At 45.1% G+C, this 25306-nt stretch overlaps 1 protein-coding gene across 4 annotated transcripts in view; it reads right to left on the bottom strand.

Moving 5' to 3' along the window:
* CD99 (CD99 molecule (Xg blood group)) overlaps positions 1-25306 on the bottom strand; it is an 809645-nt gene that overhangs the window by 3052 nt on the left and 781287 nt on the right. The gene's annotated exons all lie outside the window — the stretch shown is intronic.

Genomic DNA, 25306 nt, shown 5'->3' with positions numbered 1-25306 from the left:
AGGTGTATGATATTAGGACCTAGGGACATAAGAAGGATGAGGGGGTTATTGGTGGATGGGAAGGACTACTGCAACATGGAAGACCAACATCTATTGTTATGGTAAGATTTTGCACAACTATTCTATGTCCTTCTACTCCTATGTTGCAGTATTTTTGCTGTGGGAGAGTACCACAGCTTAGTTGGATGAAAGGGTGGCAGAAGCATAAGAGGATTCTACAAAGCCCTGTAGGACTGCCCTGGCGAATCCTGCCCGTTCACTGGAGACCTGGTCTAACGGAGTGTATGGTGAAAGTGTGTGTAGTGGACCATGTGGCTGCTTCCATAACGGAAGACGTGTACAGACCTTTTAGGAAAGCCTTGGAGGCAGACACTGCCCTGGTGGAATGGGACTCCCATTGAGGGATTTTTCTCATGGTGGGAGTAGCAAAGACAGATGGCTTTCCTGATCCAACATGTGATGGTTTGTTTGGAGACTGCCTTGCCTAAAGCTCTGGGATGGAAGGAAACAGAGTTTTCGATTTCCTAATGGATTTTGTTTTGTCCAGGTAAAATCTTAGTTGTCTGTGTACATCCAGGGAGTGAAGTATAGTCTCCCCTTCATTGGTGAGAAAGGGGAAGAAGATGGACAGATTGGTTTAATGAGAAATCATTGACAACCTTGGGCAAAAAAGGAGGGTTTAGTTCTCAGGGTCACCCTGTCTTTGTGGAACATAGTATGAGGGGACAAGTCATTAAGGCTTGTAAGGTGTACCTTTCACTGAAGAGTAGGAAAGTTCACTTTTTATCAGTTGACACACAAGAACTGGGGGGGGGGGGTCAGCAATGCAAGGGTCCCTTCCCTTGTCTAGACACCATTTAGTAAATCTTTCCCATTTAGCTAGGTATGATTTTGTTGTAAGTTTCCTGGCCTCCCTCAAGACTGAAAGCACGTCCTCTGAATAGTGGTGTCTGAATGGGATCAAAAGTTTATCACCCACAGTGTCGGGGACAACATCTGCAAGTGTGGGTGGATGAGAGTTCCCTTTTCTTGTGTCAGAAGGTCCACCTTGTAGGCTAACTTGTAGTGATTGCCCTTGACTAGATTGTGAAGTAGAGGACCCAGTGCTGCCTTGGCCAGCAGGGAGTAACACGATTTTCGGTTTCTCTCTCCTGATTTTCATAGGACTTTCTGAATCAGTGGGAAGGGGGGAGGCATAAAGAAACTTCCCCTCCCACATGTTGAAAGCATCTACTCTCCAGGCTAGAGTGGAGTAGGTCTTAGAGCAGAAGGTCTGCAGTTGCCTGTTCAGAGGGGGGGTGAACAGGTCTATTTGAGGAGTGCCCCACCGGTGGACATCTAGGAGGATGGTCCTGTCCAGCATCCATTCGTATTGTGGAGAGGATGTCCTGCTTAGAAGATCTGCTTGCTTGCTGTCCTGCAAAGGAATGTAGGTTGTCTGCAGGGACAAGTTGTGGTGACAGGCTAGCTTCCCATATCAGAAGGGTTAGTCTGCACACAGCTGATATGCCTTTGTCCCTCCCTGTTTGTTGAGGTACCACATTACAGTGGCATTTTCGGTTACTATTTGAAGAACCCCTGGTAGAAGAAAGGGTAAAGGTTTTTAAAGCTAAGACTGCTGTCATTTCCCCTCACATGCCAGGTTGCCTGAACCCTGTAAGATGCCATGGTGGCTCTCCACCCTGAATCTGAGGCATCTGTATGCATTACCTGGGTTTGGGGGGGGGGGCAGGAGTGGCAGCCCCTGGTTTATCTGGACTTGTTGGATCCACCAGCTGATCTCTTTCTTTAGACAGGGAAGGAGAGGGATTACTTGCTCCAGGTGATTCTGGTGCTGGGACCAAATGTTTTTCAGGTGTCACTAACTTGCGCATATGCTTTCTGGCCAGTGGGAGCATAGGTATGGTGGCTGCCATTAAGCCCAGGATTCATAGGAATTGCCTTGCAGTTATTGCCAGTGTCTGTAGCAGCTCTTTGAAGTGGGAGATCACGGATTGGACCTTGTCTTGTGGAAGAAAAGCTTTCATTTTGTCTGTTCGGATCCTGCAACCCAGGAAAATCTTGTCCTGTTAGGGGTTCACAAGGAAGACTTTAGAAGGTTGAGGGTGAACCCTAGATTTTGTAGGAGGGACATGGTGAAATTCAGATGGTTTGAGAGGGTGACTGCACTCTGCCAGTATTACGATGTCATCTAGATAGGGGTACATCTGAATTCCCTGTGTTCTGTAAAAGGCAATGGCCGGGCAAGGCATTTTGTAAACACTTGGGGGCAGTGGATAAACCAAAGGGCAAAGCAGTAAATTGGAAATGAGAAGAGGGCCCAGAAAAACGCATAAATGTTCTGTCGGAAGGTCTGATGGGTATATGTAGGTAGGCCTCCTTTAGGTCCAAGGTGGCCATGAAAGCCTTGGTTGAGATGAGTGGAAGTAGAGTTGGAAGTGACAGCATTTTGAAGGTGGGCACCTGTAGGTAAAGACTTAAGGAGGTCTAAGATGGGTCTCCATGGTCCGTCTTTTTTGGGGACCAGAAAGAGACGGGAGTAGAAACCTTTTCCTTCCTGCCCTGAAGGGACTGGTTCTATGGTAACCCAGCTTCAGAAGCTCTGCCACAACCTGTGGAAGGAGATGCTGTTGGTTTTTGGGAGGGAAAGGGATCTCTCGTGGGTGGTTTTGCTTTCCAGGAGAGGAAATATCCTTTTTGTATTATGGACAGTACCCACTTGTCCGAGGTGATGGTTTGCCAGAAGGGGAGGCAGTGGGAGAGGCAGACAGAGTGGTAGGGGGGGGCAAGGCAGTCGTGCATTATTGGAGCCTCCTCTGTCCTGAAAGGGCCATCTCGGCTGAGGATCTGGGGCAGCAGGTCTGGCTGTGTTGGGTGGGCTTGCACCTCCTCTGGTTCTGAAAGAGGATGTGCCCACCTGGGCTGGGTTTCGCCTCACAAAGGTGGCTTTAGCTAGACAGTTTCTGTAGTACTTGGGAATAGGAGACACCAATAAATGTTTTATGTCCTGCAATTCTTTACTTTTTTCTTGCAGATTCTTAAAAAGGTCTGCAGACTGCTTTCCAAAAAGCAAACTGTGGTCCAGGGAGGCATCCAATATCTTTGACAAAGTCTTCTGGGAGATTCTGAAGTCTCAGCCAGGAGTATCTCCTGAGAACTGAAACAGATGTTGCAGTGCGAGCAGATGCTTCTGCAGCATCATAGTTGCATCTAATAGAGTGTCTGGCTACTTGTGTAGCCACAGAAAGTTTGGAGGAGAGGTCAGCTTTAGTGGGGCAGTCAGGGATAGTGGCCAGCATGGAAGAGGATTGAGAGACCAAGTCCAGAGCACATTTAGTCATATACGTCTTATAATTAATGGGTCTGAAAGCCAAAGTGGAGGAGGTGTAGACCTTCTTACCAATCCTATCCATAGATCTGCTGTCTTTGTCTGTGGGTAGGAGTGAGGCAGAGGGAAGGAGTCTGGATTGCTTATCAGGATAGGTGGCCTGCTGGGTCTGCCAAGGGAGGTTTGGTTAAGAATTTCTGGTCATCAGGCACCTTGTAAAAGTGATCTGGGCGCTTGGGGGCAGGTGGCTGTGAATCTGGAGACTTAGATGCAGAGTTAAAGGCATCCAGGTATGCTGGAATGACAGGTGGAACAGCAGAAGGGGAGGGGATTCAACTTGAAGAAACTGAAAACATCTCCTTTGGGTATCAGACATTTGTGAGGTATCCTATTTGAAGCAATATATCCGCAGGGGGTGACTCTCCCTCTATAGAGTCTTCATCAGGAGAATAATATTCCTGAGGTGAACCAATTTGGGAGGTGTAAGATATACAGTCCACATAGGAGGAAAAGGAGGTGGTATGCTCTTCTTCCCTAACCTGAGATGTAAGGGGGGGGGGGGGCTGAAGCAAGCATAGGGCTGAGCAAAGGTAGAGCAGTGGAGGATGAAGCTGAAGGCCTAAGGGCTATAAAAGCCTGCATCAGGGTGGAAGTGAAGGACTGCCAGTCAGGTAAGCCTTATGTAGTGGAAGAGGTATGCTTGGTTTTCAGTTTCTTTTTTGATGGGGTAGACGTTGGTGTAGGCCTGGAATCGGGTCTGATAGGGACCATGTCCGAAGGTGGGATCCCAGTCGGAAGCTCTACAGATTCTGGTTCCTCATCGACCTCGATGGTAGTTGGGGTCTGGGCAGGCTCCAGGCACGTGCTGGTCATTGGCTGAGCAACAGCTTCCACAAAGGTAGTTGTTGAGGTTGACTGATCCGCTGGGCGTTCCTCAGCTCCTAAATCGGCAGCTGGGGAGATGTCCTGTAATGGAGGGGCAGAGGAAGAGGGTCTGGGAAACTTGGCCTTCTTACGCTGAGTTTCTAATGTGGGTTCCAAGGTGGGATCCATTTTTAGGGCTAACCACTTAAGGTGCTGGTTTTCTAAATAAAGGTTAAGCGCGGCCAGATGGCTGCGTAGGGTCTTCGGCACAAACGACTGACAAATGGAGCAAGCAGTATGGTCGTGTTCCCGGCCCAAGCAAAAAACACACCGATCATGGGAGTCTTTTGGGGTATCTGGCACCCGCATTGGCATTTACCCTTTTTACCTGACATCGACTATAAATTGCTACAACAAATCAAGTCTAAGCAATAATGGTTAAGATAATTAGAAAAAGAAACCCAGTGGGTTACATAGCTTTTTTGAGACGTCTGATGTGAAGTAGTGAACACATGATGTGTCGGTCATGTGCGCCTGAAAAGTTTTGGGGATTGTGCGTGCAGACATCACATTTAAGGCCCCTGGTTTATGGCCTTACGTGTGACATCCCACACAGCTGCAACAGCCAAGCTAAAGCTTTTGTATAGGCGCAGACGTACGAGTCGCCTGAGGACAGGAAATCCCACAACAAAAATACTGCAACATAGGAATAAAAGGACATCAAACAATGTTTGCCTCACTGAGCATTCATACAGATAGTAGCACATTGGTTTGAACCCAGACAGTGTAAGAACTTATTACCACACACAGATTTCCTGACAAAATGCACAGTACATAAAGGGGATGGTTCTGTAAAAGCAGCTCTCTGTGTATGTACCATACTCCTGTTACAATGCTTAATGCAGGTGTTAACTACAGTCGGCCGGAATGACCAATGCAACTTTTTTTTTTTTGGAAGAAAAAATGCCAGAGCTACCAGTTTAGTTGAATGGCATCCATTCATCACAGCAGGGAATATTCATGGGCAGATGCTTACTCAAAAGAGCTCAGATTGTCTTAAATCGCTCTACAATCAGCAAACGGCAGAAACATACTAAAATCTAAATTTCTGAAGATCCAAAGTTCAGAAAAAAAGAAGTTTATGTACTCACCATCACACTCCATCTCTATTGTCTATTCTCATTTCTCTTCACATGTTGGTCTAGATCTGATCCATAGGATCCACCTCGGCTGTTACTAAGCTCGTGGCAACTAAAAAGCTCCTGGACACCTCATCCTACCCATAATGCACCTCTTCTGTTACCTCAGATCTTGTTTGCCAAAAATTATCTCCAGACTGAGAACATGGAGAAAAATTTTTACAAGAAGCCCATAAGACCACCATTTCTGGAGTATGGAGGAAAATAACCTAAGCAATAAAGTTATGCTTCCCATTCTACCATGAGCAAATGTTTGGGGGCTTGGAGGGAGGGGATGCGAGGAAAAATGAAAAGAGACAATACACATGGAACATTATGCTGAGTACATAACTTCCTTATCTCAGATTGTTAACTTTCATTTCGTCCTCACATATACGGCAGAGCCCCCAGCTACCTTTCTCTCAGGTGGACTCATGGAGGAATGCTTCTCAGCACGATTGGACCAAAGGAGGCCCTTCCCCTGGAGACCAAATCCAATTTGTAATGAATAATAAAGGTATGATGACTAGCCATGTGGCCTCTACACAAATTTCGTCCATGGATGCATTAGCCTGAAAAACTGCCGAAGTGGAGATGGCCCTGGTCGAGTGAGCTTGAACAGGTTTGGGAAGATATACACCTTGTTTGGTGTGCATGAAGGAAATGCAATCAGACAGCCATTTTGCCACAGTAACTCTGGATACTGGTATGCCCTTCCTGGGGCCTGCAAGGCAAAAACTGATTTGCCTTCCTAAAATCTTTTGCCCTGTGAAGATAAAAGGTAACTGCCTATGGACATCCATTAGATGCAATATCTATTCACCTTTGTTACTGAAGAAAAACGGGCAAGTTAATGGTTTGACTGATATTCGTCCCAGAAACAACTTTAGGTAGAAGGGAGGGGTTGGTGCAAAAGGAAACTGTCTTTATGAAAAATCAGGTATGGAGGTTGGAAAGATAAGGGCTGAACTTCTGATGTTCTTCTTGCAGATGTAATGGCCACTAGGAAGATGGTCTTCCAAGACAAAAATTTTATATCACGTCACTGTGGGTTTAAATAGAAGCTGAATGATAATACAAAGCACCAAGGTTTAGTCCTATGGAGGAGAGAGATGCTTGTAAGGTGGCCTTAGTAAAAGGGTCCCTTTCAAGAAGGCTTTGCAAAGTTTGTGGGAGATCAGTGACAAGTTATCTTTTCCAATGTGAAAAATCAGAAACAGCTACTAATTGCACTTTAACTGTAGAGGCAGCTACCCCATTATCACAGAGGTGAGCCAAAAATTCTATAACAGAAAGGATAGGTGCTGTGAAGGGATCTACCTCATGTTGTTGAGCCCAGATTACAAACCTCTCATTTGCTTCTATAAAGTTTTTGAGTGGATGGCTTATGGGAGGATAGCAAAATGTGACAAACTGAGTAGGACCAGGATAGGCTGTCTGGCTACAAATGCAATTGGAGGAATCAAGCAGTCAGATTGAGGACGGAAAGATTGGGCTCAAGCATTCCTGCTGGGTGCGACAGGAGATCGGAGTGGGTTCCAGAATACAGGATTTTTTCTGTAAATGAGGCCAAAGGAGAGGAATCCAGATTTGTCAAGGCCAAAACAGAGTAATGAGGATTACTGTTCTCTCCTACCTTTTTGCTTTTTGGAGAAATCTGTAGATCAAGAGAGTAGGGAAAAGGCATACAGGAGACCAGCAGGCTAACCATGTATGAGAACATCCCTCGAGATCCCCCCAGAGCTGCTGGATTTGTTCACAGGGGATGTGCAAAGAGGTCATTGCAAGGCTTGCCCCAATCTGCAGAAAATGTTTCCGCTACTTTCTGGTTGAGGGACCACTCGAAGATAGATCTGCTCAACTTGCCCGCTATCACATTGGACTTTCCCAGAATGTGTTGCTCAAGAAAGTGGTTGGAAGAGATCACCCACTGCCACACTCTGGGCACTTCTTGACAGAGGGTATGAATCTGGTTCCTCCTTGCTTATGTACCAGACCAAAGACATGGATTGAATTGCCACTGCTTTCAGAGGAAATGCAGTCAAAGGCCTGCAGTGCTAGAAGCACTGCCCTCATCTCCAGGATGTCTGCGTACATTGGCCTCAGCGGCAGACCAGGTGCCATGGACAGTCTTAACCAGATAATGCCCCCCCCCCAATCTGGGAAGCATCCGTGGTCACCATGGCCTGTGGTTGTGGGGGAACAAAAGGTCGGTGGATCTTTTACAGGTGTCTGTAATGAGAAATAAGACATTGGTTGGTGGATAATTGACCACTGTGCAGCCAGAAGCCATTGTAGTAATCACATGTGGAATTTTGCCAGTGGAACAAAGACTACAGCTGCAGTCATAGAACCTAGATAAGACATGACAGGCAGCTATCTTCTTCTAGAGCAATTTGTGTGTTTGGCGCCTGATTGTCAACACTTTGGGAGGTAGAAGTTTTGGAATCTGAGTCATGTACAGAACTGCTCCTAAAAAAACTTGTGTTTGAGAAGGGTCCAAGTCAGATTTCTTGTAATTTACGGTTACACCTAGCTCTCTGCAGATTTGGATAATACAGTAGCTTGCTCAGAGAAATAGATGCCTGGTCAGGCGGAGATGAGCCAGTCATACAAACAGGGAAACGCATGGAATCCTTGTCATCTCAGGTGAGCCGTTATCACTGCTATGCATTTGAATACACTGGGGGCAGTAGTGAGACCAAAGGGCAGCACTCTGAGCTGGTGATGACTGGCACCCACCCAGAAGCATAGATGCCTTCTGGATAGTCTGTTCCATCTATATGTGGTAGCATGCATCCTGAAGATCTACGGAGAACATCCAATCCTCCTGTTCAAAAAAGGAAGTATGGACTGTACCATGACCATTCAGAACTTGTGGCACTGAACTGACTTGTTTAATCTGAAGAGATCTAAAAATTTTCTCCAGTCCCATTTTCTTTGGAACTAAAAAGAACCTTGAGTAAGTTCCGAATCCTCTTTGGTTTGGGGTGACCTCTTGGATGACTCTTGTCCAGCAGTTTCTGAAAGTGAATGACTACTTGATCCCTTTGAATGGAACCTTTGGGATACTTCTGTTCGGGGGGGGCTGGTTGGAAAAAGGGATTAGATATTCTCTGGATATTATGCTCTGTGCCCATACACTGGTGGCTATTTTTAGACAGACTCTCCAGTGCAGGGATAGTCTACCCCCGAATGCCTCCAGAGGCGGGCAATCAGGCCTCCTTTCAGAAGCGCTGAAATGGTTTCCCAAAGAAAGGCTCTCAGGACCCTCGGCTCTCTGGGCCTCCTCTGCCTCAAGGGCAGCATCTGAAATTGTTTCCCCCTCTGCCCCTGGGGGGAACTCTCTCCGTGTGTGTGCAGGTAAGAGCCTTGTGAGTTCTTGAACCACATTTTACCACAACCTCTCTGACTCTTGGGGTAAGGTCTCAGAGGCAGAAAAACGTATGCCTATGGCAGAAAGGGTCTTGCCATCCTTTTCACACCTGGATAACATCTTTGACCTTGGGACTGAAAAGTGATGTGCTGACAAAGACTTAAAAGGCTCCGTACAATCGCACAGGTGCATCCACAGTCAAGCCTCCTCAGATATGCCGGAACCCACCACTCTACACTCATTCCATTGGCTGCATGCACGATCAGCCTCATGGAAGAAGCAGGTACAGAATGTAGGGTTGCCAGTCGGGGTGCAGCCTTTTCTAGGACCCCTCAGCTATGGCTCTCTCAAGGGTATCTGGTAGCTCTTTAGTCACATCCCTTTGTGAACTAGTGAAGTGGGAAATTCACTTTAGTGACTGTAAGGCAAAAGTCACTGAAGAAATGACTCGTTTCTCGCATCTATCCATCATACTGGAATCCTTATTATGAAGATGTATAGTGGAACTCTCCTCTGATAGTTCCTTTTTGTTAGCTGTTGCCACGACCATGACATCTACGGCAACCCCTTTTGTCCAAAATGTTTTGTCAGCAAGTATGGTGATTATCTTGTTCGGCCTCTAGGGTGTTGGCTTGATGGAATCTTGGCTCTCCCACATCTGCCAAGAGATCAATTCTATAAGCTTATTGGCAGGCGGAGTGACCCAGGAATAGAGGATTGGGATCCGAAGGCTGCCAGGTACATAGACTCCTCAGGTGAAGGATTACTGGATTGCCAGTCACCTCTCAGTTTTAAAATCTCCATGTCCCCAAAGAAAACATCCTCCGGAGGTGACCGTAGGGATCCTTTCTCCCTCATTGTGTCTTCTGTGGTTAACTCCTTGGAGTCGTCCAAATGCTTCCTCTTTGCAAGACCTCTTTTGAGGGACCTCTTCAGTGGGATACTCTGTGGAGGTTCATGAGAGGCAGGGCCTAAGGTCCCACTCTCCCTGTGGAATGCCCCTGTCAGAAAGTGTGTGTAGATGCCATAGATGGGGCTGAGGATCCCGGGGGGGGGGGTGACTTCCTAGTTGCAGTAACAGCTATAGCTCTCTCCACAGCCCCAAAGGCTGACTGCTCCTGAGTGGAGAGGGACTCAGGCTCCAACAATCCATGCCTGTGGGATGGAGTCCTCTTCAGCTCTGAAGACAGCTCGCCTGGGGTAGAAGCCGGCACAGAGCTCACATGCATGGAAACCAGAGGTGCACAGACTGCTCAGAAGGTCTGGGAGTTGAATGCACCTGTGGCCTGTGAAGCTTGCTATGGCTCAGAGCTCTTCGGCTCATAAAAAGCAGGAGAGGTCAGAGCAAAGGTCAGATCTGAAGAAAGGGAAATCCCCTGATCCGAGCTGGAAGACACTGGGCTTATTGGATCCAATAACTCCAAGGCTTGTCTTGAACTTGGAGGAGGAACCAGAGGGGGAGTGGGTGGCTTGGATAAACCTTGGACCATTTGGGTCGAAGCCAAGAGGGACTTAGTAACTCCCTGCTCCCACAATTTTCAGGACCATCCATTCCATGTAGTCTTCCATAAGGCTTCTGGTGGAATAGGAAGAGAATGCCGAAGGAGACTTCAACCTGCTCAGAAAGGGAGACGGTACCCTTCAAAGGTACAGGGTCTACAAAAGGGGAGTACAGAGTCCTTGGGCAGAGAGACAATGGGTTTAAAAGGACTGGAGGTTGAATCAGACTGCAACGGCTCCAACCTATCGTTACTGGATAGACTCTGAGCCAAAGAAGCCAGATAAGAGAAGGAAGTGCTTGACGCCAAAGACTCCGACCAAGCTACTTATCAGTTTTAGAAGTTTTAGGTCTCAGCTGTGAGGAATCTGTTGGAGGTGAAGGTCTCTTCTTTCCTTTATCTCAACTTTTGGAGGAAGCAGCAGGAGGGCTCGAGTGAGCCAACTTAGCCATGGACTTGGCCTCAAAGGATGATGGTAACATGCCCCTCAAAATAAGCTTATTTTTTCTTTTAACCAGGGCCCTGTGGTTGGAATGGTAAATAGTGTCTTCCTGCAGCTGGAGGAGGCCAAGCCAGTAAACACAAAGTGTGTGAGTCACTGAATGGAATTTTGTGACCGCACTTTGTATATTTTTTAAAGCCAGCTAGCTTACTGTGTTTCTCAGCCATTTGGAAGGATAAAATATGGCAGAGATCACAGACACACCCACACACACACAGTGAGTCCTCACACAGACAGGGAGAAAAAGAAAGTGCAATAAAAAAGAACACAAAGAAAGAAAAACTTATACGGGAAGGGTAAGGCTACTAACTATAGTAGCAAGGTTACAGTAAAGAGTATACAGGAGGAAGGGAAAGTAACCTAATAAAAAACTGTTACTGTTGAGAAAAGAATTCAGAATAGAAGGTGGGGAGGAAAAACTAATAGCACTACCAAAGATCTGTAAATATCACCTGACTGTCCAAGAGCAGAAGGTTTAGACCACATATTTGCCAAGTGGCAAACGAGATCTGGGGTAACAGGGAGAGGTACATTACGGGTAAGGGGAGGTCTCCAAGAGCTTTTTCGTTGCCACGAGGTTAGTATCAGCTGAGTCGGATCCAATGGATTGGATCCAGACCCATATGCGAGGACAAAATGAAAACTAACAATATCAGATTTTATAGTTCCATTTAAAATTGGTACCAAAAAACAATTGCCGCAGTTTCAAAATTTCACTTCTTAGTTAATGTAAAAGAACAATGCAGTTTTATTAGGGAAACCGAAGCAAAAAGATGTCAAAAATTACCAGTTTAATGACTTCACTGTCAGGAAGTGTCTCAAATTGTTGTACTTTAAGGCAAAATACTCAAAAAAAAAAAAAAAAAAAAAAAAAAAAAAAAAGTCAATTATAACAGACTAACATCAATGATTTAAAAAAAAAAAATATACAGGTAGCTAATCAGCATGAAGCGATGAAAATGTTTGGAAATTTCAGGGCAGAATGAAACTGACATACAAAATTAGAAAATGAATGCATCACATACTGATGCAAAGCACCGAGAATTTCATATTAGTAAAAATTCTAAGAGCAAGAAAAACTAGTGGAAAGAATTTACAATAAATCTCATACCAGTAAAAAGATAAAAAGTAAAAATGCCACTAGATACCATGAGTAATCCAATAAAACTTCAATGTCACAAGTTAAAATGTTCACAGCAGTGCTTACTAGTGTACAAATGAATGCAGTAGACACACATATAGCACTTAATGTACCCGTGCTTAGTTTTTTATAACAAAGGTGAGTCTTAAGGGTTTGGGCACCTTCTATATCCAAACTTGGGTATTCAACTCATTGTTGGCAAACTCTGATAATTGTTGGACTACTGGCCAATATTTACTAATGATGCTCTGTATTGCAGCTGTGTTAGAATTCAGAGAGCAAACATCTACGTCCCTTATCTATCTTGGCAACTATTACAAGTCTCTGTTGCAGACAGTACGGGTCTATTGTTTATCAAATGCCTACTTTTAGCATTTTCTAAACACTGAACTGTTGGGGAATAACCTCAGAGTGTTAAATGTTTAGTTAACTTGTGTAGTTTTTTCCATCACTACGTCATCACTAGTGTAGCAAAACTCACAAAAAGAAAAAATTTAAACAATTTAATTATGCATAATTACTGTAAAGTTTAAGCAAGAGCCCACCCAAGTCATGTAGAAGGAACCACTGCTGGATACCATTGGCATTGATCTCCTTGGGGATAACAAGTTGATCAATGGTTTGAGGCAACTTTGGGATACTCAAAGATGTCTTGCTGATCAAATTGTTTTCTTCAGTGGCTCTTTCCTCAGTAGAAGAGCTTCAGCACTGCCATGGGCTCCCGAAACGACTTCTATGAGGATCTATTATGGTGTCTCCTGTGTTGTCCTTGCCCTGGCAGTTACTTTGTTGATGAGTCCGGCAGCTTCGGGTCTTACTGCTTGTGCTGCGTGGTTGTGGGGATTGATGACATTCACAACTTCCCCACTGATTCTTCTGGTCCATACATGTCTCTTGCAAGTTGACCTTTTGCACACACCCAGACGGCATGGACGTCTTCAGACATTTATTTTGAGAAAAGATAAATGCGATTCTCATAGACCAACTTCTTCCCACGTTTCAAGATAACTGAATGCATAGTTAAAGGACAAGCAAAATACTGTGGATTTTGACTGATTTGCTGTGATGCTGAACCTCTATATAGGTTTTTAGACATTGGCATATTCAGATGAACAAAGACTTGCAAACAGGAGGTCAATGCTGGGTCAGGTAGATTTTAATAAACACATTTACTAGTTTTCAGAGAAACATTATGCTGAAAGACCAACAAAAACATGACTGTGGTTCAACATCACAGCAAATCAGTCAACATCCCCAGCAATTTACTTCCTTTGTTCATCTGAACAAGCCATCGTCTAAGAAGCTATAGAAAGGGGTGTACAGCTGAACGTCCGTACAGAAAAAAAATCATTTATGCTGAAAGAGTCAGGTCACAGAAACAGAAAACATTCTGGAATATAATGAATAGCTGGGGGCAAAAATTGCAGGTCATGGGGACGAAAAGTACACAGGGGCAAAATGTTGGGGGCTGAAACTTCCTGGGGTGAAATGCGTGAGAGGTGAACATTCTGGTGCGAAACGTACGAAATGTTAGGTGTGAAACTTCCATATCCCATCCCAGTGATGTGTCAGAAAACCATATATTTTATGAAGAAAAGACCAAAATATGAGACGAAAAATCTGGACAGTTGAGAGGTATGGTGTAGAAGGGCTCTGGGTTATAAACCTGTCCCCTCTACCATGTTTTAGCCATTGGAAATTTAGGTCACTAGTTCTAAGAGTGGCTAGTCTTTAATGTATATCTTCAACTTCTTGCAGTGGAGAGTCCCATGGAATATATTCAAACAGCCCCTTAAGGATGTACCAGGGTTTCCTCTAGAGGGTTTCTGAATGCCCATGCTGCATTCAGGCCAATTAATCCAACCCCCCAAACGTTGTAGATAGGCCTTGCTTTGGTCTTTTTTTGACCTCGTCAATATAGCACAAGAGGACTGTTTGGCTACAATTTAGAAACAGAGCTTAAAATCAAGCCTGATGTCAGTGGCGTTCAGAAGCCTTGTAGCTGAAACACTTGTACATCCTTAAGGGGTCATTTGCATACATTCCACGGCCATCTACTACAGGAGGCAGAATGCACAGTGAAAACTAGCATGGCTGGGTCTTTCCTTTGGTTATTACTAAATGGTATTACTAAATGGTATTGTCTGTGTGACACTTACCCCTTGGTTTAGTTCTAGTAATGGGGGAGATCCTGGACTTGGAGAAATAGAAGGTCCAGGACATTCAGGTTTGTAAGGCACAGTAAGTGAAAAGTACAGTTTTGTACCTACCATAAATGTAGATGTCCGAGAGGCATGCATCTGCAATCCTTACAAATGGGTTGTCCTGTCGTCAGGCAGCCCTTCGGTCGGCCGGATTCCAAAGTCTGGGTCTGGCCTCGGCTGATGTCGCACTTCACCCGACGTCATAGCTGCAGTTCTTCGGGTATAAAGGTATCAGCCGACGCCATTTTCCTCAGTGTTTCTTGCCCCAGATGCCAGGTGCCCTCTAGGAAGGCTAAATTTGGATAAATGCAAATGGTTCCAAATAGTAGAGAGCAAACAAAAAATAAGCATGTATGTACATATATACAAACAAATACACCGTAATAGATTCCCCCAGCTAGCTACAAGATGGGCAAATACCCTAGGAGTACCACAGAGGGGAAGGAGGTTGGGTACTCCTGACTGCAGATGCATGCCTCGGACATCTACATTTATGGTAGGTACAAAACTGTACTATGTCCTTCAAGGATGCATCTGCAGTCCTTACAAATGGGTAGAATACCATAGCCAAACTGGGGAGGAGGAGTAATAAGATTATGGTGTAGTTAAGATCCCTTGCAAAACAGCAGTGGCAAAACCTGCTCGGGATCTGGAGTATAAGGGTAGATTATAATGCTTGGCAAATGTATGCACGGAGCTCCAAGTAGCAGCCTCTAAAATGTCTTTGGTAGCCACTCCTCGTTAAAAAGCTGTGGTAGTGGCTGTAGCTCTTGTAGAGTGAGGTCTGATGTTTTCTGGAGTTTTCTTCCCATGGTGAGAGTAACAAAATCTAATGCAATTTCCTATCCACTTAGAGATTGTCTGTTTTGAAATTGCTTTTCCTTCCATTCCTGTTGCATATGCTACCAGTAGCTGGTCAGTTTTTCTATTGCTCTTGGTCCTGTCCAGGTAGTAACGCAATTGTCTATGTACATCCAAGGTATGCAACAGTCTTTCTCCCTTGTTCTGTGGGTTGGGAAAGAATGTAGGCAGGTGGATAGCTTGGTTTAAAGATACCCTGGAGACCACCTTTGGCATAAAAGTAGGATTAGTTCTCATGGACACTATCTTGATGGAAGATAAGGAAGGGCTGTACTGCCATTAATGTCTGTAGTTCAGAAACCCTTCTTGCTGAAGTGACTGCAAGCAGGAAAGCAGTCTTCCATGATAAGTACTGTAATTCTGCTGTTGCTGCTGGCTCGAAAGGAGGGAGTGTCAACTTTTCTAACACAAAGTTCAAGTCCCATGCGGGCAATGGTGGCTTCCTAGGTGGCTTTACATTTTTAATTCCTCTCAGAAACTGCCTGAGCAGAGGATGCGAGAAGACTGGAGGGTCCATGTTGTATTCTGCTGAAATAGCTGATGCATGAATCTTAATGGAAGAATAGGACAGGCCATTGTGGAAGAGCTCTGCCAAGTATTCCAGGATGTTAGCTATGTTTACCAGTGACACATTTTCTCCTTTTGTTGTACTCCAAATGAGGTATCTTTTCCATTTTGCTGAATAATTTTTTCTTGTTGAGGGTCTGCGAGCCTCCAAGATAATGTCTTTAACCCTTTGAGATAAATCTGGGTTATTTTGTCTTATGCAATGTTCCAGGCAGCCAGCTGCAGTGTTTTTAGGTTTGGATGCAGGGTTTTGAAGTTGTTCTGTGTTAACAGTAAGGGAACTAGGGGCAGAGGCCATATTTGTTCCCGAGACGTACTCCTCAGTAATGGGTACCAATGCTGCCTCGGCCAGTCTGGAGCTATCAGGATGATCCTTGGACGGTCTTCTTTGATCTTCAATAGCACCTTGTGCATCAAAGGAAGAGGTGGAAATGCATATGCTGTCAGGTTTTGCCAACTGAAGGATAGGGAGTCCACCTTCCAAGCAAGTGGGTGGTATGCCCTCGTGCAGAATTTTTTCAATTGGTGGTTGTGTGGGGATGCAAATAAGTCTATTTCTGGTAGTCCCCATTTCCCTGTAATGGTTTTGAAGATGTCTGGATGCAGCATCCATTCGTGGGCATCCGTGGTAGTTCTGCTTAGGATGTCTGCCAGTATATTTTCTTTTCCTGGTACAAATATTGCTTGTAACTGAATGTTGAAGCTCAGGGCCACATTCCAGAGGTCCATTGCCATCCGGCATAGAGGGTATGAATGCGTGCCTCCTTGTTTGTTGATGTACCACATAACTGTGGTGTTGTCCGTCCTTATCAGCAATTGACCCTGTCGGAGAAATGGTCTGAATGCCTGAATTGCCAGTTTTACTGCCAGCATCTCCTTTTGATTTATGTGCAGGTGCAGCTGGTCTTGAGTCCATAAACCTTGTATGCAGTTGTCCAACATGTGTGCCCCCCAACCGAGGTCTGAGGCGTCCGTTGTGATGGTCTGGCTTGGTTGAGGTCTGTGGAAGGGCAGTCCTTTGTTCGATTGACAGGCCTGAGCCCACCATTGGAATTCTTGCTTCAGGCATGGAATTATTGGAATTCGGGTCTCTAGGCTGTGCTTGTGCTGAGACCATAAATTCCTTAGGTACCACTGTAACTTTCTCATATGTAGTCTGGCATGTGGAATCAATATTATGCAGGATGCCATGTAACCCAGGGCTTGCAGGACTTTTCTTGCTGTTAGCTGGTTCTGCTTTGTTAATGCCATGAAGTAGAGAGGGAGGTGCTTCTGTTTTTCTGCTGTTAGGAATGCCATTTGGTTTGATGTGTCCAGCTCTGCACCCAAGAAGGTTATCCTTTGGGATGGTATCAGCCTTGACTTTTTTATATTGACGGTGTATCCCAGGGCTTGCAGTAGATAAATGCCCTTTTTCAAATCTTTTGTTAATTTGTTTTTGTTGTCCGCTTGTAACAGGCAGTCCAGGTAAGGGTAAATTTGAATTCCCTGAAGTCTGCAATGAGCCATTACTGATGCCAGGCATTTCGTGAATACTCTGGGCGCAGTAGATAAGCCAAAGGGCAATGCTGAGAATTGATAATGCTCTGATCCTGCAAGAAATCTGAGGTATCTTCTGCAATTTGGTCGTATGGGGACGTGCAGGTATGCCTCCTTGAGAACTAGAGTTACCAGCCAAGACTCCTTGCCCAGCATGGGAAGAAGCTGCTGTAGGGTCAGCATTTTGAATTTTGGAACAATGAGGTATGTGTTTAGAGTGGACAGGTCTAGAATAGGTCTCCATTGGTTTTCTTTTCTTGGTACCAGGAAGAGTCTGGAGTAAAATCCTTGCCCCTGTTCCATAGACGGTACCCTTTCTATAGCTCTCATGCTTAGTAAGTGATTTATTTGTTGTAGAGCTTCTGTTTTCTGATTTGGAGGTAGGTTTGGCATTCCTCTCTTCCTTGGTAGAGTATGGAAGTGAAACCTGTAACCTTGGTCTATTGTCTGTAAAATCCATTTGTCTGCTGTGATGTAGTGCCAGTTTACTGAAAATAAGGCTAGCTTTCCGCCTAGGGGTGCTTCTAGTTGTTCCCTGGTAGGCGGTGCCAGAGCCAAGTCACTGTAATTGTCCTGTGGAAGTGGTGGTGGCTGGATCTGTGGCAGTACCTCGCTGGTTGTTAGTCTGCCATTGACGTCCCCTGTAGGCACCTCTGGATTGACCCCTGCCTCTTGAGCGCCTATTCCTGCCTCTCTGGGCTCTGGAGGTGTCTGGAAAGGACCAATTCTTGGAAGGCCAGTTCCTACTAAACCTTGGAGGCTGGACCTGCAAGAAAACCTTGACTGTCTGGACAGATTTTGCTTTCTCTTCCACCTTCTTCAGCACCTGCTGTGCCGGGGAGCCAAACAAATTGAGCTTATCTATAGGAGCATCTAGGAGCTTTGATTTAACATGGTCTGGTAAGGACTGCTCTTTTAACCATGCATGTCTTCTGATCACTGTACCAGTCATAGCTGATCTAAAAGAAGCCTCCAGTGCATCATAGCCGCATTTTAAGGAATGATTACTGACCTGCTGAATGTTATGTACCATTTCCTGAACAGATTTTTTGTCTAATGGTTCATCCGAGGACAGTTTTTTAGTTAACTGATCTAACATAAATTCCTGATACTGAATCATGTGGAATTGACAGTTTAAGGCCCTAGCTGAAAGAGTAGCACAAGTGTAAACTTTTTTACCCCATCTCTCTAAGGCCCTAGATTCCCTTTCAGAGGGGAGGGTTTTTTTGGCAGAGGTAGCTGCTACAGCCTTGGGTCCCTGGGAGATAGTTTCAGGATCTGCAAAAGGAGCCTTATACAAATGATAATGTGTGACCGGAACCCTGTAGTACCTATCGGGCTTAGCAGGGGCCGGAGGAAGAGAATCAGGAGCAGTACAAGCATCATTAAAATGCATCATCCACAACAGTATTTACTGGAGGAATGGCTAAAGGCCTATGCTGTGGCAAATGCAAAAAGGTTCTAAGCCTTTTCCTAGAGTCTGAAAAATCCTGGCCCTGCCATTGAAAATGTTCCCTCATAGCATGCAAGGTTTCCCCAAAAGAAAATTCCTCAGGCGGAGAGGCAGAAGGAATGGACTCTTCTGCATCAGAGTCCTCATAAGGAGAAAAAGGGCCCTCTGGAGGATTTGTATTATCTGAATCATCAGAGGAGTCATCTGAAGAAACTGGCTCAGGGGGCTCTGCTCTAGGCCTCTTCTCTGGAGGTGGGTGAGAGGCCCTGTCTGGGTGGGATTGGGATCCCCTGATCAAAGAAATGAGATCCTCTGCTAGACTAAGCATATGAGAACTAGAGCTAGGCCTGTGAGAGGGGGTCTTAGCAGGCACAGTTTTGGTAGATTTTGCTGCTTTAGCCCTGGCAAAAGCCTTAATCGACATGGATGCAGGGGGCCTAGCAGCTCCACGTGCAGGAGTAGAAATATCTAAAGGAATAGTATCAGATAAATCCTGTGAACCTGCAAGAGCAGGTGGAATTTCAGTAGCAGATTCAGCCATGCTGGATGAGGCCTCGGTAGGAGGCAAGCTTTCGGCCGAAGGAAGAACCGTGGACTCGGTTTCAGCCGAAACAGAGACACTCGCGGTTGGCTTAACCGCGGTTTCGGCCGAAACCGCGGACCGCGAGTGTCGGTCCTTTTCCTTGCGCTTTTTAGTTATTTGCGTAGTCGGAGTTTCCGACGGCATAATGTAAGCAAAAGCGGAGCCGAAAAACTCCTCAGCAAATTCCGACCGACGTCTAAGCGTCCGTCGGTTGAAAGAAGCACAGGCTAGACAAGCTGCTACGTCGTGGTCTGGGCCTAAACAAGGTAGGCAGTAAGAGTGGAAATCTTTATGAGGTATTTGTTTCCCACAAGTTAAACAGTTATTCACTTTTTCTGACATCGGCTGAGGCAAGAAAGAGTCCCCAACGGGGTACTTAGCTTTTTAGAAGTCTTCGTGTAGTAGTAATCTCTGGTTCTGACCGACCGGCACTTGCGAACAGCTTCTGCTTCGGGTGCCACGCGGCAAGAAAGACTGAGGAAAATGGCGTCGGCTGATACCTTTATACCCGAAGAACTGCAGCTATGACGTCGGGTGAAGTGCGACATCAGCCGAGGCCAGACCCAGACTTTGGAATCCGGCCGACCGAAGGGCTGCCTGACGACAGGACAACCCATTTGTAAGGACTGCAGATGCATCCTTGAAGGACATCAAATCTTCCATCAGATGTCTGTAAGACTGAGTAAACAGAGCGCGCTTATAGCCTCGCTTGATAGCTCAAGGATTTAGGCCTGGATTTTTGTTAGGAACTCTTGGGGTCTTTCTAATAGTTTGATAGGTTTAGAAAAATATATTCCAAAGGGGACACTACTCAATAACACGCCTGATCAATTCTGAGTATAAAACAGTAATTACCTTCTAGAATTTGGTGGCAATTATCTGGGCTAAATAAAAAAGATTTCGTGACAACCCCTGTTCACATGGTGGTCAAAAGGGATGGAGCTACCAACCCAAGTATCTAGGTTCTTGACTACATTTTCATTTTGTAGTGGTACGTTGAGGGGATGAGTTGTGATGACACTACACTTTTTAGCATTCATTTTGAGCCCATTTTTAAAACACTAAGTTTACTACAGCAAGTTCATTCTGGAGTGTTTGGGTGTCGTAGGTGGACTTAACAACCCCCAGTTTGTTTGAACTTGTCTGAACTTTGGTAGCCAGGGGTCATTGGTCTCTACTTGAAAGTAAATACTCAAAAGGAAAGTTCCTAGCATTGAGCTCAGAAGGATATGGTTGGTCAACTTAAAGTGCCTCATATGAAACTGCACTGGGATAGTCCTGCTTTTAGCTACTCGGCTATCCATCTTACAACATATGAAGCATTTAATGTTTGTATGATGCCAGCATTGGGAATGCTGTCATAGGCTTTGACCAGATCAAAGACAACTGCATATACTGCATGGCTACCTTGTACAGCCCCTGTAACCCTTTCAAAGTTATTTACCATATTAAATAGACAAGATAGACACATTCAAAGGCAAACAGTTGGGGGACAAGTATTTATAAAAATTAGGTCAAGAACACAGTGTTCTATGCTAGGTTTATTTAGCGGATGCTTCAAGGGAATTTTTAAGTTTGGGAATTTTGAGGCATATCCTTATTGACGGTACAGGCATCCCAGTTTATTGAATGGTAGTAGAGTGTCACCAAAAATAAGAGTTCTTGCTAACAGTAACTTAGAAAGTACAGCTGTGTAAAGATCTTACCATAACAGTACAATGTCCATCTCTTCACTGTTGCAGTAATCCTTACATGGGATCTCCTGCCAAGGGTAGCCCAACATCCAGTCAGTATACCAAAGCCTTAGGTTGTAATAGGGATGCCGTACATCACACGCATGCTTTAACATACAGCATAGGGCATAAAGGTGATGTGCAGATGTAGCTTCGTCAGAATTAAAAAGCCCCAGGAGTAACAGTCCACTGAGAGACAAACCTGTGCATCCAGGAGGAGAAAGAAAATGGGGTGGAGGGAAGTGTGAATACTGCAAAAGTGGAGAACATCTACTGCTATGGTAAGATTTTACACAACTGTACTATGACCTTCCATATCACTACTGCAGTAGCTCTTACATTACGGAGAGTACAAAAGCTCATGAGGAAAGTTGGGAGGAGGAGGAAGGTCCAGCAGAGCCCTCAAGAAAGCCTTGCAGGATAGCCCTGGCAAATCTGGCTCCAGCCCCTGAAACCATATTCAGCTTACAGTGTTGGGTAAACGTATGCACAAAAGTCCAAGTAGCTGCCTCAAGGAGAGAGCTGGTATCAAGTCCACTGAAAAAAGCACCAGAAGAAGCTACAGCCCTGGTAGACTAAGCCTTAACAGAAGAAAGGCTTTTTCCATGAAAAGCATAACAAAAGGAAATGGCTTTAGAGATCCAGGAAAACAGTTTGCTTAGAAACAGCCAATCCTGCAGATCTAGGATGAAAGGAAACAAAAAGTTGCTCAGATATACGAATGGCTTTACCCTTATCTAAATACTTGAGTTGCCTGCGCAAATCCAGGATGTGAAGAACCTTTTGACTAGCAGACTGCAGATAAGGGGGAAAAAGTGGGCAAATTAACAGACTGATTAAGAAAACTCAACCACCTTGGCCATAAAACGATTAGTATAAAGAGAAACTAAAAAAAGAGGAACAGCCATAAGGACCTGAAGCGCAGACACCCTTCTAGCTGAAGTAAGGGCAAAACAGTTTTTCCAAGTACAATGCTGTAAATGAAGCTGAAGATGTAGGCTAAAAAGTGACCTGAGATTTTTTCAAGAACAAAATTAAGGTCCCAAGGAGGAGGAATAGGCTTCCTGGGAGGCCTAATATGGACAACGCCTTTAAGGAACTGTTTCACCTCAAATTTAGAAGCCAAAGGCAGACAAGCAGAAATAGCGGACAGGTGGGCTTTAACTGAAGAGTATACCAATCCAGCATTGAGCAATTTACACAAAGAACCAAAGGAACTTCCACAGAATGTGGATCAAGATTACGAGCAAGACACTAAGCACAAAATCTCTTACATTTGGATTAGATTCCCTGGTGGTAGTTTTCCTGGCCGCCTGCAGAACCCAAAGCACGTCCTCAGAAAAAAGGTGCCTAAAAGGGATCAAAACCCAATCACCCACAGCGTCAGTTAAAGAATGGACACGGGAGGATGGATTACAGATCCCATTGTTTTGCATGAGCAGGTCCACCCTGAGATAAATTGTGATGATTGCCCTTAGCTAAGTGCAGAAGAGGAGGGAATCAATGCCATCCGGGCCAAAATGAGAGTCACCAACAAGATTTAGGGAGAATCTTGTTCCTTATTTAACAGGACCCTTGGTATGAGAGGAAATGGAGAGAAGGCAAAAAGAAACATGCCCTTCCAAGAGAAAGAGAAGGTATCCACATTCCGAGCCAGGAACTCCGGGGCAAAAAAGAGAGGAAATTGTGCAGAGGGGAGGCAAAAAGATCTACCACAGGAGTACCGCACTGATGGACAATGTCCAGAAACACATCTCTGCGAAACATCCACTTGCAAGTCTGTATTAGGGATCTGCTCAGTCTGCCACACACTGTTCTGATTTGAAGGAATATAAATAGCCTGAAGTGTCACCTAAAACTGGACAGCCAGATCCCAAACCTGAAAGCTAGTCTGGACAAGAGTTAAAACATTGTCCCAGCCCCACCTTGTTGACATACCACATCACTGTTGTATTGTCTGCAAAGATTTTTAAGGGCCCTGAAAGGAACAGAGAATGGAGGGCATGAAGGGCCAGAAGAGCAGCTCTCATCTCTTTTTATGTTGATATGGTCTTTCTTCTAACAAAGGGACCAAAGGCCCTGAAACTTCAGAGGAGCGAAAGAAGCTTGCCACCCTGAGAAGGAGGCATCCAAAACATGCTCCTGAGCAGGGACTGGAGGCTAAAAAGGAAGCCCTAGGTTGAGGGACAGTTGAATCCACCAGTTAAGCTCTAGCTTGCGCTTGGAAAGAAAGGAACTGGAAAGTGCAAAGGATGAGAATGTTGAAGCCAGACTGACTTTAGGAACCACTGTAGCTTTCTCTCATAAGAAGCCTGGTAAAGGCAATCATAGGCCATGACTCCAGAGCCCTCAGAAAAGTACAGTTTTGTACCTACCATAAATGTAGAGATAGGTATGCATCTGCAGTAATCACATATGGGTTGTCCTGCCTCAGGCAGTCCTTCGGTCGGCCGGATTCCAAAGTCTGGGTCCGGCATCGGCTGATGTCGCCCCTTCCCCGACATCAGAGCTCCTGGGGTATAAAAGCGTCAGCAGACGCCATCTTCCTCAGTGTTTCTTGCCCCAGATGCCAGGTGCCCTCAAAGGAAGGCTAAATTTGGAGAAATGCAATAAATTCCAAACATGCACAGAAATATATATATATATATATATATATATATATATATAAATATAAATATAAAACAAATACACCATAATAGATAACCCCAGCTAGCTATGAGAGGGGAAAGTACCCAATAAATACCCAAGAGGGGAAGGAGGGAGGGTAAACCTGACTGCAGATGCATACCTATCGGACATCTACATTTATGGTAGGTACAAAACTGTACTATGTCCTTCAAGGATGCATCTGCAGTCATCACATATGGGTAGAATACCATAGCCAAACTGGGGGTGGAGGATCTATGTAAAGGATGGTGTAGCTAAAATGCCCTGCAGGACAGCCGTAGCAAAGCCTGCTCTGGATCTGGAATATAAAGGTAAATTGTAATGCTTGGAAAATGTATGCACGGAGCTCCATGTAGCAGCTTCTAAAATGTCCTTGGTAGCCACCCCTCTTAAGAAGGCTGTGGAGGTAGCTGTGGCTCTGGTGGAATGAGGTCTAATGTTAGCTGGCACAGTTTTTCCATGAAAGGAACAACAAAAACGAATGCAATTCCCTATCCATTTTGAAATTGTCTGTTTGGAAATAGCTTTTCCTTGTGCACCAGCAACATATGCCATAAACAGCTGGTTAGTTTTTCTGTAGCTTTTAGTTCTGTCCAAGTAGTAGCGCAACTGTCTGTTTATGTCCAGGGTGTGCAGAAGTTTCTCCCCTTTGTTTTGTGGATTTGGAAAGAAGGTAGGCAGGTGAATAGCTTGGTTTAACGAGACCCTGGATACCACCTATGGCATAAATGAAGGATTGGTTCTCAATGAGACTCTGTCCTGATGAAAAATAAGAAATGGCTGTACTGCCATGAGGGCCTGTAACTCAAGATACTCTTCTTGCTGAGGTTATGGCCAGAAGGAAGGCGGTCTTCCAAGACAGGAACTGTAGCTCTGCAGATGCTGCTGGTTCAAAGGGAGGCAGAGTTAGTTTTTCCAACACGAAGTTAAGGTCCCAAGTAGGCACTGGAGGTTTCCTTGGAGGATTGATGTTTTTAATTCCTCCTAGAAACTGTCTTAGGAGAGGATGAGAAAAGACAGGAGGGTCAGTATTGTACTCTGCTGAAATTGCTGAAGCATGAATTTTAATGGAAGAGTAAGACAGGCCATTATGGAGCATTTCTGCCAAGTATTCCAGGATATGTGCCATGTTCATCACTGTCGCATCTAGGCCCTTTGTGGTGCTCCAAGTGTGAAATCTTTTCCATTTTGCTGAATATGCCTTTCTTGTGGAAGGCCTGCGAGCTTCCATGACGATATCCTTCACTCTCTTGGATAGCTTATCCTGAGGAGGAGTCAAGGTATTTTCCAGGCTGTCAGTTGCAGTTTTGTAATTGTACTGTGTCAGGAGAAGTGGCCATTGAGGAAGAGGCCATGGTTTTGTGCGTGACATGCTCTTTAACAGTGGGTACCAGTGCTGTCTTGGCCAGTCCGGAGCTATCAGAATCACTTTTGGCTGCTCTGTCCTGATCTTCAGTAAGACCTTGGTCATTAATGGAAGAGGTGGAAATGCATACACTGTTAGAGTTCTCCAGCTGAAAGATAGGGCGTCCACTTTCCATGCTTGTGGGTGGTATGTCCTTGAGCAGAATTTCTTCAGCTGATGATTGTGGGGGGAGGCAAAAAGATCTATGTCTGGCCTTCCCCATGATTGTGTTATCTGTAGGAAGATGTCTGGGTGCAGCATCCATTTGTGTGCATCCATGATATTTCTGCTTAAGCTGTCCGCCAGTATATTGTCTTTTCCTGGCACAAACTGGGATTGCAGCTCTATATTGAGTTTCAAGGAAAGTTCCCATAGATTCATTACCAGTCTGCAAAGAGGGTAGGAA

The sequence above is a fragment of the Protopterus annectens genome, chromosome 5.part0 (assembly GCF_019279795.1).
Source record: "Protopterus annectens isolate FY-2018-M chromosome 5.part0, PAN1.0, whole genome shotgun sequence".
In the NCBI taxonomy this organism is placed as follows: domain Eukaryota; kingdom Metazoa; phylum Chordata; order Ceratodontiformes; family Protopteridae; genus Protopterus; species Protopterus annectens.
The sequence above is the reverse complement of the archived record's forward strand: the minus strand, read 5'-3'. Positions and strand labels throughout refer to the sequence as shown.